The sequence below is a fragment of the Phascolarctos cinereus genome, unplaced genomic scaffold, assembly GCF_003287225.1.
Source record: "Phascolarctos cinereus isolate Bilbo 61053 unplaced genomic scaffold, phaCin_HiC Scaffold_4;HRSCAF=312, whole genome shotgun sequence".
Classification (NCBI taxonomy): Eukaryota; Metazoa; Chordata; class Mammalia; order Diprotodontia; family Phascolarctidae; genus Phascolarctos; species Phascolarctos cinereus.
Window position 1 is genome coordinate 580,681,766 of NW_027555847.1, and position 17,263 is coordinate 580,699,028.

A 17,263-nucleotide genomic window follows, 5' to 3' on the forward strand; every position below is an offset into this window, starting at 1 on the left:
AGAAATGAAACAAAGAATGGATTCTTTTACCTAGCTAAAAAAATTAGTCTGGGAGGGGAAGACCCTCAGGGTTTCTGGCCAAAACAGAAACAATTACTATTTATGTTCACTTTGAGCCATCAGAGCCCAAAAAATGACCACTAAATGGGGCTTGGTCAGGGACCTATTGTTGGCCAGAGTGAGAGAGCCAGAGTGAATTGGGTTTAAGGCATGGTCGTTAAGAAAGAAATCTTAGACACTTGACACTTACTAGCTGTGTGACCTTAGGCAAGTCACTTAAACCCAATTGCCTCATAAAAAAAAAGAAAGAAAAAAAATCTTACCCAGTAAATCCCAAAATATCTTTAGAAGTTTCAGCAACCAAAATTTATATTCCTTTGGGCAGAACACCTTATTATTGGATAATTCAGTAATAATAAGTATTAGATCATTTAGGTATTCTAAAGTGGAATGAGTGATTCTACACATTCTAATTTAGAAACACATAGGGTATTTATAATCTATAACCACCTAGGCACATTAACATAGTGCCTGGATGCTTCACAAATGTGTTGCACATACATGTGTGTACATGCTGACAAATGGACTGATCTACCAAAATATATAACTGGAATGAACTGCCTCATAAGGTGGTGAGTTCCCTTTCACAGTAAAAGATCAGATAACCATTCACAAATACTGTTGTTGAATGAATTCATGTTTCAAGGTAAGGGCCACTGGACTATCTGATTTCTGAGGTGTTTTCTGATTCTTGCATATTATGGCCCTGTGTCCCGTTGACTAAATGTATATTTTTATAAAAACATAGTGACCAAAAAAAGACAGTGGGGGATGGGGAGAGACTTTAAAATTTCCTAAAATAAAAACACGTGTGATTTTCTGTTGGCAAGGAACCATTTTTGGAATTAACAAAAAGAAAACTATTTCCACTAGGAAATAAATCATAGGTTTCACAGACCATTCTCAGCCTCCAGCAGTGACAAAAACCACAATCCCAGGAAATGTTTTCCTCCAAGGTAATGTTATACTGTTGTAAACTCTCCTAAGAGAATGGTAGTTTCATAACACTGTTTGTACGTATCTAAATCCACAAGAAATGAAAGCGTCAGAGAGCTCTTGATCCCATGCATTTACTCGTAGTTCTAAGTTAACCAGTTGCGCCATTTCTCCCACTAAAATAGACCACATGTGTAACACGATGGTTTTAGTGAGCACTGACAAAAAAAATTGTCTGAAACCCAGGGTTTCTTCCCTTCTAGATAGACTGTAATTATGTTCAGCTATGGTGTTGCACAACGAAAGCTTACCCTCAACTAAAATGAGGAAATTAAAGCTCTAGCCACATTTCCTTAAGAAAAGCAAATTTGGTGAGGTGGAGCCAAGACAGTGAAGTTGAGGGAGTATTCCAGGCAAAGTCTTTCAATATTCCCCTCCAAAAAATTGTAAAATAAAATGTTAAATCTAATCCTAGAGCAGCTTAGTCAATAAAAGGTCAGCAAGACATTTTTCCAGCCCAAGACAACGGAAGAAGTCAGAAGGAGAGGTATGTGACACTGGGGTGGGAGCTGGCCCAGAGCATAGGTGGCAATACCAACTATGGACCTTGTAGACTGCAGCAGTGACAACAGCAGCAACAGTAGTAGTAGAAGCAGCAGCAGTCTTGGGAGCCCTTACGTCACAGAGACAGTAAGGAGATTAGACAATTGGTCAGAAAGAGATTACTGGGGACCCCTGGGCTGGCACTGGGTGCAGGACCAGCTGCCAATTGGCAACTCCATTGCCCATTACCCAGTTTCAAGTCCCAATTATAGGGTAGGTCACAAGGGAACAGGGGCCCTGGTCCCAGTTCCAGGAGAGAGGGAGAGGAGAGAGAGAGAGAGAGAGAGAGAGAGAGAGAGAGAGAGAGAGAGAGAGTGTATGTGTGTGTGTGTGTGTGTGTGTGTGTGTGTGTGTGTGTGTGTAGGGGTCCTAGTTCCTGGTAGCACTTCCAGGGCAGAGAGAGGAGCATTATTAATTGTGGTCACAAGGGAGCAGGGAACTTTCCTGATAAAGAACCAGAATGCAGACCAAGAGGGCAGTGACTATACCTTTCCCCAGATCATGCCACCTTGGAAGCACTGAAAATTTACAGACCACTAGAAATAGATGTGAAAATAGCAGGTTCAGAAGCTTGGACAGTGATCTCCATCCTTGCTCCAGAAGGCAGCAGAGATCAATTCTAATATAAAGTTCAAAGTCAAGAAACAGGGAGCTCAGGAAACAAACTCAGAAGGCAACAACATGAAAACACTTATAAGCAAAGCCTCACCCCCAAAGAAAAATGCAGATTGCACACAAGCCCAGTGAGAATTCCTGGAAGAGAAAAATAAATTTTTAAAAGGAGCAAAAAAATTTTTTTATCAAAGAACAGTGGTAGAGGAAAATTGACGAAAGAAATGAGAGCAATGCAAGAAGATTATGAAAAGAGAATTTACAGCTTGGTAAAAGAGGTACAAAAAATACTGAACAAAATAACTTCTTAAAAAGCAAAATTAGCCAAATGGAAGAAGAGGTATAAAAGTTCATTGAAGAAAATCAATCCTTAAAAATTATAATTGGACAAATGGAAGCTAATGACTCCATGGAACAGCAAAAAACAATAAAACAAAGTCAAAATAATGAAAAATAGAAAAAAATTTAGTCCATTTCATCAGAAAAGCAACTGACCTAGAAAATGGATTGAGGACAGTTAATTTAAGAATCTGGACTACCTGAAAGCCATGATCAAAAAAAGAGCCTAGACATCAGATTTCAAGAAATTATAAAGGAAAACTGTCCTGATATATTTTAGATCCTAAGGGTAGGATAGAAATTGAAAGAATCTGCTGATCACCTTCTGAAGGAGATCCCAAAATGAAAACTCTTAGGAATATCATAGCCAAATCCCAGAGCTCCCAGGTCAAGGAAAAAATATTGTAAGCATCCAGAAAGAAACAATTAAAAAACTGTGGACCCACAGAAAGGATCACAAAAGACTTAATAGCTTCCAAGTTAACAGAGCACAGGGCTTGGAATACAGTATTCCAGAAGGCAAAGGAACTAGGATTACAACTTACAATAACCTACCCAGAAAAAACTGAATATAATCCTTCAGGGGAAAAAATAGATATCTAATGAAATAGAGGACTTTCAAGCATTCCTGATGAAAAGACTAGAGGCGAATAAAAATTGTACATTCAAACACAAGAATCAGGAGAAGCATCAAAAAAAGTAAACATGAAAGAGAAATCATAAGGCAATCAGTAGGGTTAAACTGTTTACATTCCTCTATAGGGAGATGATACATGTAACTCCTAAGAACCTAATTATTTTTAGTTAATCTGTGTAGACAGAGGGCACAGGGATGAGTCAATTATGTGGGGATGATCTTTTAGAAAGAATGGAAAGGTTGTGGTGAGCATCAAATGAGATATTTGTAAAGTGCTTAGAATAGTGTCTATCACATAGTAGGCAATTAATGAGTGCTTGTTGCTGTGCATTATTCCACAGACCCTTGAAGTATAAGGAGACATATTCACTGCTGATTGCAATAAAGTAGCAGAAACAATTCCCTATAGTGTCAGGAAAATAGACTGTTCCTGATAAGGCAAAGTCGACACATACTTTTCTCTTTGATCGAAAACAAGCTCTGCTTGGCATCTGTAGTTGTTTATCATCTAATCTTTCCAGACTTATCATTTATACATTGTTCTCCTTTACTCCCTCTCTGAGCCAGCCATACTGATTTTCGTGCTGTCCTAAACACAATATTCTGTCTCCTGTCCCTGGGTTTTGCATAGACTGTCCCCAAAGGTCGGAACGAATGGTCTCCTCCGCTCTGCAATTAGAGCTCCTAGACCCTTACAGGATAGAGCTTTATTGGCACTTCCTACTTAAAGCCTTTTTTCGTTTCCCCAGCTGCTAATACATCCCTTCACCACTGATCATGATGATATGATATTATAACTAGCGCTTTAAGGTTTTCAAAGTGCTTTGTAAATATTGTCTCATTTTGTCCTTACGACAATTGAAGAGGTTGATGCTATTATCTTCATTTTATAGAGAAGGAAACTGAGACAGACAGATATTGTGACATGCCCAAGATAACATAGTTAAGAATCTGTGGCCAGATTTGAATTTAGGTTTTCCATATCCAGCACTCTATCCACTGAGTACTTAGCTGCCGCTTGTATTAACTTTATGTAGCATCCATTTCTCTATCCCCTCAACTTACAAGGTTCCTCAGAGGACAGTGGGTCTGCACTCCCCAAACTATAGCTTAGCAGTCATCATTAAGGCATTTGTTTACCTTGTCAGAGGACATAACTAGGCCAAAGCAAAGGCATTTACTGGAATAGTGTGTCAATATTTACATTGGAACTCTGCCGTGACCTTGCCATACTCCCAATAAACTTAGGGTTCACTCACATAAAAATACAATACCGTATTTTCCTCAACCAAATGAGGGAAGTAACTTAAGTATAGAGACTAGGCATGAGAGGGCCATATGTGAGAAACACTTTTGGAAGTGTATGTTATATGTATGTATGTGTGTGTGTGTATATGTGTGTGTGTGTGTGTGTGTGTGTGTATATATATATACACATATGTGTGTATGTGTATATACATATGTATGCATATATGTAAAAGCATACTATACATACTTCTATTTCTCAGTTCTTTCTCTGGAGGTAGATAGCATTTTCCTTCCTAGGTCCTTTGTAGTTGATTTGAGTATTTATAATACTCAGAATAACTTAGTCATTCACAGTTGTTCTTTGAACAATAGTGCTGTTTGCTGTATATGATGTTCCCTTGGCTCTGTTCATTTCACTCTTCGTTATTTCATGCAAGTCTTTCCATGTTTTTCTAAAATCAACCAGTTCATCATTTCTTGTGGCACTGTAATATTCCATCACGATCATATACCACAACTTGTTCGGCTATTCCCCAATCAATGGGCATCCTCTAGATTTCTAGTTCTTTGCCACCACAAAGAGCTGCTATAAATATTTTAGAACATATAGGTTCTTTTCCTTTTTCCCTAATCACCTTGGTAAACAGACCTAATAGTGGTATTGCTGAGTCAAAGGACCTGTGCAGTTTTATAATTTTGGGGGCATAATTCCAGATTGCTCTTCAAAATGGTTGGATCACAATTCTACCAACAGTGTAACAGTGTCCAAATTTTTCCACATCCCCTCCAACATCTGTCATTTTTGCTCTATCATTTTAGCAAATCTGATAGGTATAAGATGATATCTCAAGGTTGTTTTAATTTGCATTTTTCTTATCAATAGTGATTTAGAGCATTTTTTCATATGACTATATGTAGCTTTGATGTCTTCATCCAAAAATTGCCTGTTCATATTCTTTGTCTACTTTATCAATTGGGAAATGACTCATATTCTTAAAAATTTGACAAAAATCTCTATATATTTAAGACATGAGACCTTTATCTGAGAAACTGTCTATAAAATTCTCCCTTCCCAATTTTCTGCTTTCTTTCTAGTCTAGGCTGCATTAGTTTTATTAAAATGTAAGCTTCTTGAGGAAAAGGTCTGTTTCATTGTTGTTTCAGCATCTGGAAAAGTATTGGCACACAGTGGATGTTTAACAAATGTTTTTTGATTGATTTCTTATACCCAAAGATCCTCTTAAGAAGGTAGATAATGGGGGGGGGCAGCTAGGTGGCACAGTGAATAGAGCACCGGCCCTGAAGTCAGGAGGACCTGAGTTCAAATCCAGCCTCACACCAAACACTTGACACTTACTAGCTGTGTGACCCTGGGCAAGTCACTTACCTACAATTGCCTTAAAAAAGAGAGAGAGAGAGAGAGAGAGAGAGAAGGTAGATAATGAACTTACTTCACTGATGCTGTCTAGATTAAAATAACAAAGTTCATTCAAACCTATCAATTCCTCAAAAAGATGAATTAAGTATATAAGAAGAATTAAGAATATAAGTAAAAGCTGCTGTTAAAATAATTATTCATGGCCTACTAAACCAACTTTCACCTGGCCCACTTTGACTTCTAAAAATATTCTTCCTCTCTGGGGCTTCCTGTATGGCATATCCTCAGTACTATGTTGAAAAGAAAACAAAAAGTAATCTACTATCTCCAATTGAACTAAAGTTCAATGGACATTGATTAAGTATTTATTATGGGTAAGGCACTGGGCTTGATGCTCAGGAAAGACAAATATTATTAAAGATATGTTCATAAAAACTGACAATTAAAAACACTTTAAAGTTGTTTTTAACCAAAGCTTTGACTTCATTGGTGCTAGATCTAAACCTTCTCTGCAATTAGTAATCTTAGATGGTAATCTGGGGTACTGATATGGTAACTTGTTCACCCAGGGTCGTATAGCCAGTATGTATCAGAAGCGGAGCTCAAACCGGGTCTTCCTGGCCACATGGACAGCTTTTTAACCACTATATACTATATTGTCTCCTACGTAGTATTTACATACATTATCTTATTTCAATCTCATATAACCCTGGGAGAATAAGACATAGTCCCATTCCTAGCTCATCCTCTAATATAGGACATAAGAATGATCAAATTGCTTTAATACAAAATAGACTGTGCAAATGCCCAAATCAAATGCAAAGTAAGAGTCAAGGATGAGGTCCCATGGAGCTGCGGTTGTGGTTTGTCCTTCATTCTCAAAGAAGACCATGACATCAGGGAGATGATGACATGACCTGCAATTGACTTTAATTTGAGTGAGTGAGGGCTGTGCAAGGTCACCAGCTTCACTTTCTCCTCCAGAGCCATATGGGTCCAGTGGCCAGACATCAATCAGGATGACTGGAGATGGCCCAGAATGCAGTGGGAGACCTTGGCCCTTTTAAGCTAAAGTCTTTCCAGGTTCTTACTTTGAGTGAGGTAATGACCATTCAGCAAATAGACCTTTCTAAGAAGTAAGTCAAGGGATGGCCCCTTTAATAAAAAAAATTTAAAAAAATAAGCAAACTGGGAGGGTAAGAACCTCAGGGTTGCTTGCCAAAAGAGAAGCAGTTACTATTTACATTCAGTCTGAGCCAGAAGGGCCCAAAAAAATAACCATTAAGTGGTGCTTGGGCAGGAACCTATTGTTGTCCAATCAATCTAAAATGCTTTATAGAGAGAGTGTCAATTGAATTGCGCCATTCAACAGGCAGTAAAGGGGATCAGGGAGAGTGGATTCCAGGCATCACACAGGATTGTTTTTTCAGAACTGACTATGCAAAACATTGTTGGGTAATCTTACCTGGCTGCGAACAAGTACAACAGACGAATCAAACAAGGACCACACTAGAATCAGTTACCCAAGATGACGTAGAAGTGATTATTGGTCAGACATGTAATGAATGAGGAGGCCTTGGACATACCTCCCAACTCTAATATCCTTTCCTATGATGCTGTCCTCTATTAAGGGACTATCATACAACAGACACTGTTGGGGAATACGAAGACTTATGAGACACAGGTTACTCCTACTCTAGCTATGAAAGTAAGGCACAAATATACTCCAAGGCCGTATGTAAATGGCACGTAAACAGCATCAACAATGATTGACAGAATTTGGGGGGAATACAAACGTGCATGCTCATTTAAGATACAAGTTGAACATAGGCCAGAAGCATTGATTGAAAGAGTTTGCCTTCATTAGATTGAGAGAACTCCAAGGCTCCCCTTTTTTTTTTTAAGGACACTGGGGTTAAGTGACTCCCCTAGGGTCACACAGCTAGTAAGTGTCAAGTGTTTGGCCTGAGGCCGGACTTGAACTCAGATCCTCCTGACTTCAGGGACAATGCTGTATCCACTGTACCACCTAGCTGTACCTTCCAGGCTCCCTTCTTATAGCATGTGGATAGCTGGGGGAGCTGCAGACCCCTGAAAGGTGCAGATGAACCTTGGTCCATGACATCTGTAACTCTCCTCCTCCTCCTCCCTCCCCCACAGCAGAGAGCTACAGAGGAAGGAACTACCATTAGAGCTGCTCTCAAAATAGTAGGCCATTTGGGGAAGTAGGCTTAAATGGCCTTAGAAAGAGCTACAAAGAGAAGTTGAGGTTAGTGGGGGTGGAAGGTAGGGTAGGAGAGAGAAATGGAACTGTTGGCATTAGCTATTGGGTCACTTGAATTTCATGTGCTTCTAAATATTGACTGTAAGGATATCTAAGAGAGTATACATCCCAGGTTTCCAAGTGGGACTGATATAAAGGTGTGATAATACCCCTAGAAAGTAGACTGGGGCCTTTGGGGCTGTAGATAAAAGGGTTACTTGATTAAGAACTTTCTAGCAATTAGAGCTCTTTTTCAAAAAGTGGAATGGGCTGTCTGAAGGGAAAAATAAGTAGTCTCTCACTGAAGTTGCTTCACCAGAGGCTACATTAGTATCTATGAGGAATGCCACAAAAGAGATTCCTGCCTTGAGAAGCACATTGGTCAAGAGAACTTCTAAGTTCCCTGCCAATTTCAAAATCATAAGAGTTAGCAACACAGTGATAGTTCAAAATAGTCTAGAGAATATTGTGATGACATAGCACTTCTCTTTCAACTCCTACTGATCTTCACCCATATGTTCTCCAACAGTGAAAAAAAATACCTGTATCAAGATTTATTTATTCATTCAACAATAATTTGTTAAGCCCAGAGAGGAGAGGAGATGGGAGGGGAGAGAACAGGAAGAGAGACGAGGGGAGAGGAGAGGAGAAAAGAGCACAGGAGAGGGGAGGATCCTCCACCGTCTGAAGGATGAAGTTATTGTTAAGACAAGCCAGGAAATTATTAGGTACGTCGATACTAGCAGAGAGAGGGCTCTAGCAGACGTCCCCAATAATACAAGTCCCCTGTCACTACTATAGCAGGCCTCCATGCCAAGCTTGTGATGTTTACTCCATTCCTCACTTATTTCTTCATTTTGTCCAAGTGCTCCTGATGGCAATATTGCTTCTTTTTCTGATTCTATTGATCTTCATCCAAATGCCATTCAATATGCTTCTGGCACATAGAAGGTGCTTAGGAATGCTTGTTGAAGCAACATTGTGCGATGATTAACTGTGATAGACTTAGCTTTTCTCAGCAATATAATGGTCCAAGACAAGTCCAAAAGACTAGTGATGGAAAATGCTAACCACATCCAAAGATCTATGGAGTATGAATGCAGATCGAAGCAGACTATTTTCACTTTTTTTGTTGTTTTTTGTTTTTCTTTCTCATGGTTTTTCCATTTTGTGCCGATTCTTCTTTCACAACATGGCTAATGTGGAAATGTGTTTAACATGATTGTACATGTATAACCTATATCTGATTGCTTGCTGTCTTGAGGAGAGGGAAGGGAAAGAGGGAGAAAAATTTGGAAGTCAAAATTTTACAGAAATGAATGTTGAAAACTATCTTTACTTGTAACTAGAAAAAAATACTACTAAGGAAAAAAGGAATGATTGTCAATGGATTGATAACTGATTACCTAGTCCCTGATCTAGCCCTTCCAAAAAGAATTAGAGTCTCACTCCCTCGCTGAGTCTCTGAGGTTTCAGAGAGAAACTCTCAGTATCCGTCATGTCTTTTTTCAGTCTTTTTATCTTTCTTCCTGGTTGGTTATACAAATTACCCCAAGCTGGTTCTTGAAGATCTCCAAAAGGAATCAGGGAAGCATGGAGCCCAGAGTGCCCAGTGGCTCTTGCTCTGCACACATCCCTATGTTGGAACCCCTTACTACATGTCCATGCTATATAGCCACCATGAGGCATTTTGAATAGTCAATGAACCTTTGTCCTCTCTCATTTCTTAATCCTGAACCATACTTTTCAACATATCTTTTGCCTGCCTCCCCTTCTCCACCTTCCTGTTGATAGTGTCATTATATATGTTTATTGTGTTTACAAGAGTTTATAAAGTTCTTTATAGAATTTCTTTACCACTTTCTTTATCCCCTGCAATAGATATTGGTACAAATTGTCTCTTCAAGAAGGACCTATAAGTCACCTTCTACTTAGCTGCAACTTCCTTATATATTCTGACATGATTTGCAACAAGAACATCTATTTTAATAAGACTTAATTTCTTCAGTAATAATAATAGCTAGCATTTTTACATAACACCTACTATGTGCTGGGCACAGTGCTAAGTGTCTTAAAAATATTATCTCATTCAATACTCACAAGAACTTTGGAAGGTAGCTGCTATTATGTGCCCCATTTTGCAGTTGAGAAAACTGAGGCAGACAGAGATTAAGTGATTTACCCAAAGTCACACAGGTAGCAAGGGTGTCTGAGGCCAGATTGTGTGTGTGTGTGTGTGTGTGTGTGTGTGTGTGTGTGTGTGTGTGTGTGTGTGTTTAGGCAATTGGGGTTAAGTGACTTGCCCAGGGTCACACAGCTAGTAAGTGTCAAGTGTTTGGTCTGAGGCCAGATTTGAACTCAGGTCCTCTTGACTTCTGGGCTGCTGTCCTATCCACTGCACCACCTAGCTGCCACCTAGCTGCCCCCTGAGGCCAGATTTTAATTCAGGTCTTTCCTTACCCCAGGTGCAGTGTTTTGTCCCCTGCACCTCTAGCTGCCTTCAGTATTACATGGATTCATTGGGCACTGGAAAAAAGATCTCATTTTTAAGCTACCAACACTTGAATTAATATCTAAAGGTAGTCTAAAAGTTATAATACCTGGCCTCTTCTACTCTCTTTTCAAACTCTCTGCCACCACTGTTGTAGAGCAGAAGTGTCATAGAAGATAGAGGGACAATAGATAGGTTTCTTTGTTTCATGTATTTCCATGATCAGAGAATTCTTTATTTAATGACCAGCTTACTCAATACTTAGGAAAGCTGATTCTTGGATAGCAGACACAGTTTGTCTCAGGGACAATATTTGAAGCCTTTCAAATGTGAAAGACGTTGTCAGAGTTTGCCCTGTGATAGATAGGCTTGAAGAAACCAGAGTCACTGGGCAGCTAGGTAGAGCAGTGGACAGAGCACTGGATAGAGTTCTGGATAGAATCAGGAGGGCCTGAGTCTAAATCCAGCCTCAGACACTTAATACTTGACTAGTAGTGTGCCCCTGGGCAAGTCACTTTACCTTGATTGCCTCAAAAAATGAAATCAAAGTTTTTTCTGTGCCATGATGAGGCATCATAGTAGGATTTATCAGCACCTTGGAAACAATGCTGGGAAAAAAAAGTCACCGTGATGATCCTTTCAGGATTAAAAGTTATTTATCAATCAATCAACAAGCATTTATTAAATGCTGTCAGCTGGAGCAAGACAACTAAAATAGTGCCTGTCCACAAGGAACTTACATTGCAATAAGGGAAACAACATGAATTTCTATGTAGAATATAAATGAAATTAATGTAGGTTATGCAGGTGTGGGGAACCTGTGGCCTCGAGACCACATGTGGCCCTCTGGGTCCTCAAGTGCAGCCCTTTGACTGAATCCAAACTTCACAGCTTTTCATAAAAGGGTTTGTTCTATAAAATGTGGACTCTGTCAAAAGGCTGCACTTGAGGACCTAGAACACGACAGGTTCCCCACCCCACCCACTGGAGGCACAATTAACTGGGGGACCAGAAAAGGTTTCATGGGGAAGATGGACTTGAGCTAAACCATAAAGAAACCAGGAATTCCAAGAGGTAGAGGTGAAGGAGTGAATTCCAGAAATTGGGGACAGAAAGTACAAAGGCACAGAGAGCAGAGATGGAGATGTGTGTGTGTGTGTGTGTGTGTGTGTGTGTGTGTGCGCACGCACACATCTGTGTGTGTGTAGAATGGTGATTGCGATGATGTGAATGGATTGCAGAATGCAATAAAGGGAGTAAAATACAAGAAGACTGAAAATCCAGGAGATTGAAATGTCAGACAGAGTTCATATTTGATCCTGGGGGACAATAGGAAAGCTGCTGGAGTTTATTGGGTAGGAGTCATAACATGATCCACCTGTGCTTCAGAAAAGTCACTTTGGCAACTGTGTGAAGGATGGATTACAATGGGGAGAGGTTTGCGGCAGAAAAAAACAATTTTAGGCTGTTATAACAGTCTGGGCAAGCAGTGATGAGTACCTAAACTAGAGTGTTGGCTGCAGGAGTAGAGAGAAGGGGATGGATATGAGAGATGTTGTGGAGATAAAGATTTGGCAACTGATTGAATATACACGATAAATGAGAAAGAGGAGTTAAGGATGACATTTAGGTTGGGAACATGCATGAGTGGAAGGATAGTGGTGCCTTTGGAAAAAGAGAAAGTTTGGGGTGGAGGAGAGAGAAAATAATGAGTACTACTTTAAAGTTGAAGATGACTTTGGGGCATCCAGTTTAAACTGTCTAATAGGTGATTGGTAATGCAGGAGAGAGACTGGGACTGTTTATACAGATCTGGAATTCACTTGAGCTGAAGTGATGATTAAACTCTTGGAAGTTAATGAAAAAGAAAAGAAAAGAGGGTCCAGGGTACAGTTATAGTCTGTAGAATCAGATGAAGATGGAGAGGGAGTAATTGGACCAATAGGAGGAGACCTGAAAGGGTGGTGTCTTGAAAACCCAAAGAGGAAAGAGCACCCAGGAACAGGATTGTCAGCAATATCAAATGCAGCAAAGAGGTCAAGGAAGATGGGGGTTTTGGAGAAGCCATTAGACTTAGCAATTAGAAGATTGTTGGCAACTTTGGAGAGGGCAATTTCAGTTGAGCCACAAGGTCAAAGGCTAGTGGCACAGTGGATAGAGTACAGGTTCTGGAATTGGGAAGACATGGCTTCAAATTTAGTTCCAGACACTAGCTGTATGACCAGGGGCAAGTCATTTATCTCTGTTTGCCTCAGTTTTCTCATCTGTAAAGTGAGCTGGAGAAGGAAATGGCAAAATACTCTAGTATCTCTACCAAGAAAACCCCAAATGGGGTCACAAAGAGAAGATTGCAACCGAAAAGGACTAAAAGAAGAAGAGAAAGAGGAAAGGAAGTGGAGGTTCACCAACTGTGGGCAGCTCTTTCAAGGAGTTAGGCTGACTGCTTCTGTTATGATAAAAACCTAACTAGGGGCATAAAATATGCTTGGTTTCAAGCGACGCAAATCGAGTTCTAGACTTAGAGTCCAGAATATCTGTGTTCACATAGTGAATATCTTTCACTTTTTCACTTTGTGTTCAGAAATGTCTTTGACTCTTATAGGCTACATGGATATGGGCAAGAAAATACTATTATCTCTACTTTACAGCTGAGGAAACTGAGGCAGACAAAAGTTAAGTGAGTTGCCAAGGGTCTCGTAATTAATAAATATCTGGGGCTTGATTCAAACTCAGGTCTTCCTAACTACAGGTCCAGTCCTCCATCCATTTCACCACCTAGCTTCTGGGTAGTAATAAGATAAATAAAGTCTAAGATATTTGTACCACTTGTCTCATTTCTTTCTTTCTTTCTTTTTTTCAGACAATTGGAGTTAAGTGACTTGTCATTTAAGTCACACAGCTAGTAAGTGTCTGAGGCCAGATTTGAACTTCCTGACTTCAGGGCTGGTGCTCTATCCACTGCACCACCTAGCTGTCACCTGATTTCTTTATTTCTAAAGGTCTTCGATCCTATCTTCCCTCTTGTTTGAAATAACTAGAGAATATTGTACTGAAACATGGAATAATCTTCATACTTTAATATTGGCTTTTCAAAACTAGAGTTGAAAGGATTTTTCAATTAATATAGAAGTTTTTCAGAATATCCTGAAACTCTGAATAATCTGTACATGAATTAGCAAATCGTCTCAACAATATCTGGTTAAACAGCTTCTCTGCCTCCTCTAATTCCTGACCAAGTACAAATATAGACAAATAGCAGATTTAGGAAATCTAAGCTGTTCAGGCCAGGACAACACTCCCTAAGGCGTGATGTAATGTTGTCCCAACGGAAGCGTGGACAGCATCCACTCTAACGTTAGCATCCCCGGCAATGGGACAGAAAAAGAGATTTACAGATTGAGACAGAATATAAGCAGACAAACACATGACAAGAAGACACAGAAGGTGGAGAACAGGACCGTTTCCTTCAGTTTTTCTCCCACAGCCTGGTAAGAACCTATACTATATAACCGGGGAATAGTTGAACAAGTTGTGGTATATGATTGTGATGGAATACTACTGTGCTGTAAGAAATGATGAACTCAATGATGTTAGAAAAACATGGATAGATTTGTATGAAATAATGAAGAGAGAAATGAGCAGAACCAAGAGAACATTGTATACAGTAACAGCAATATTGTCGTAAGAACAACTTTGAGCAAATAAGTCATTTTGACTATTATAAATGCCCAAATTAATTAAAAAGAACCTATGAAGGAAGACCCTATCTGCATCTAGAGAGAGAATGGATAAATAGAAGTATAAAGAGAATGAATTTACATATATATACATACACATATTTATGTCTAATGATAGCCATCTCTAGGGTCGGGTGGGGAAAGAGAAAGGAAAAAATTTACATGATAACTTGATTATATTTAAAATGAATAGAAGTTGCACATAATGGATTTTCATTTTCACATGTATCATCTTTTTTTATTATCCTGTGTCATGAAAATGCTTGTTTTATTCCATAAATTAAAAATAAAATAAAATCTAAAAGAAAAAGAAGAAGAACCTATATACTCACTGTCAAAGTTTTTTTTAGGTAAAGGTTAAATTGTGTTGGTTGTTCCTTTATGTCCCCTCATCCTAACTCTTCCCCTTCTTACTCTCTATCCCCATGGTAAATAAGTAGTCTAATGGATAGGGTTCTGGACTGGGAGTCAGGAAGAACTGAGATTAGATCCCTCTTACTAGCTGTGTGATCCTGGGTCAAATCACTTAACTTCTCAGCCTCAGTTTCCTCTTCAGTTAAAGTGGAGCTAATAATAGCACCTACTTCACAGGATTGATATGAGGATCAAAGGAGATGACAGACATAATGTGCTTTGTAAACATTAAAGGGCTTCATAAATGCTAGCTATTATTATTTCAAGTACAGTTGCAGCCTTCAGTTTCTGTGTCTTCTTTGGGCTTCTAGTTTTGAGAGAGAAAATGGATGGTGCCAATCCCACTTCAGGCAGATAGATGAAGGAAGAAGACCGGGAAGAAACTTATATGAGAGGAGCTAGTCATCTCTGTCATGTCCCTCTCCCCAGTTTGCTATAGTAGAGACTTTGGAGAATTTCCCCTCGGGTGAAATCTGGGACTCCCTTGGTTAAGCTGAGTTATCACACTCCCAATGAGAGAGTTTGCTTACTCCATTCCTTGGTATATATTGTCCCATCTATACTTTCTCTGCTTCTCTTTTGCTCTCACCTTGGATAAATAGGTTTCTTAACACTTAGATTTAACAACTATGTATAAGGTACTGGATAAGCCAACAGCACTCTCAATGGATATCTTGGCAACAGTAAGGCTAGTACAACTTATTATTAACTCTGGCTGGGATAGCTGAATACGAAGAGTCAATTTTGCTTTTGGTAACCCATTTTTTAAGAACAATTAAGAGGAAACTCCAAAATTTTGTAATTGGTTAGTCAGCTAGGTGTGCCCTAAGCCTGGACTTGAGTTCAAATCTAGCTTCAGATACTTACCAGCTGTGTAACCTAGGACAGGTAGGTCATTTAACCTATGTTTGCCTCAGTTTTCTCATCTGCAAAATAGGGACAATAATAGTACCCAACTCCCAGGGTTATTGTGAGGATCAAATGAGATAAAAATTGTAAAGTGCTTAGTGCCTGGCACATAATAAGTGTTGTATAAAAGCTATTATCATCATCATCATCATCATTAGTGGGATAACACAGTTCAGCTCAAGCAAGTTGAAGTTTCCTCCAGTTTATCCCAGACCAGCATCCCAAACCACTATCATTTGATTCTAGGGGCGATATTCTCAAAAATAGAAGTAGCAAAAAGAGGCAGGTGTGTATATTCACTGGGGGAGGGCAGGGGGCTCTACTTGTTCATATCTGTCACCAGGCACAGAAAGGCAGCTGTGCATTCCCTTGTACAGGGAAAGCACACAGGGTTATAATCTTTCCTTCCAGAAGTTCCAACAGCCTTTGTCCAAAACAATGCCACAAGGCCAATGTATCCTGGTGAGCATTTGCTTTTTCTTTAAAGTATTCCTATTTCTTCAGGTGATTATTTTATTGATAATGAGGGACACCTGTGGACTTACCTGGCAATAGAACTTCTGTCATTGCTTGGAGTAGGGGAAAACCAACTAAAAATCCAGTAGTTCAGACTTATTTTGCAATATCGCTGTAACCAGAAGTTGAGTTTCATTTTATAGGCATGGGATTTTTATATTTTTCAATCTTCAGCTTATTCAGTTTTCTCTGTTCCTATTCTTCTTCAACTGCTAACTTCACAACAACTTGTTTGAGGATTCTCCCCCAGGGATTAACAGCATTTGGCTCGTTTGAATGGTGGCAAAGTTGGACATAGTTCCTCAGAGCACTCATCACAAAGGCTCAATTTACTCTGTAGCAGAAGTTCATGCTCAGTTGGAAGTGTTTGGAAGTCTGATTTTTGAAGCCCACTTTCAAGGATGCAGAGTATCTCTTGTGCCCCTTTGTTTACTGATGAACTTGCAGTTTGCTCACGGTCCATAGAGGAGAGTTGAGTTGTTTTTGGTCTGACTTTGAATGAAAGGTTTTCTAAGACTAGTTAGTAAAGCCACATTGATTTCATTCTAACACACATCCTACCACTTAAGAGGATGACTGTGACATTGTTTTTCAAAATCTTGAGCAGATTTTCTCTTTAAGACTACTCTCTAATTGCCAGTAATAACAAGAAAAATAATAATTTAAACAGACATCCTAGCAAAATGGATAGAGAGCTAGGCTTGAAATTGGACCTAGATTCAAATCTAGCCTCTGATAGTTATCCAGGGTGATAAAGTCATAGTGTAATCTGACTTTCCTGGGATACAGAAAATCTCTTCGTAAGGTTCTTCTTTTTTTCATTTTTCAACACCAAATAGGTTAATGTTTTTATAGTTTCTTGAAAGCAAGGACTGTTTTGTTTCCTTTTCCCCCAATCTAGCACAGTGTCTAGAATCTAGAAGGTACTTAATAAATGTGTGTTCAATTGGATTTTTGCCAATAGTTCAAGATACACAGCTGCTGTAGTCAGTGTCAGAATTTATTTTATTTTCTCTATCACAAAATATAGATTGTGAGACACCTGTAGGGTCACCAGCAAGGGGGCATTTAACCAGCTTCATGGTTATATTATCACAGAATCATGAGTCTAGAAAGAACC

The 17,263-nt window shown here is 39.3% G+C and overlaps 1 long non-coding RNA gene across 3 annotated transcripts in view; it reads left to right on the forward strand.

Annotated features, from left to right (window-relative positions):
- Window positions 1-17,263, forward strand: part of LOC110196740 (uncharacterized) — a 47,319-nt gene that overhangs the window by 688 nt on the left and 29,368 nt on the right. Inside the window, exon 1 of one of the 3 annotated variants that reach the window (XR_002321305.2) lies at window positions 10-1,543. The exons of 1 other annotated variant lie outside the window; for it this stretch is intronic. This is a non-coding gene — a long non-coding RNA (uncharacterized LOC110196740). Of the gene's footprint in view, window positions 1-9; window positions 1,544-10,330; window positions 14,056-17,263 lie in introns of those variants that run through there. One more of the 3 variants, XR_002321303.2, reaches the window with a different exon arrangement.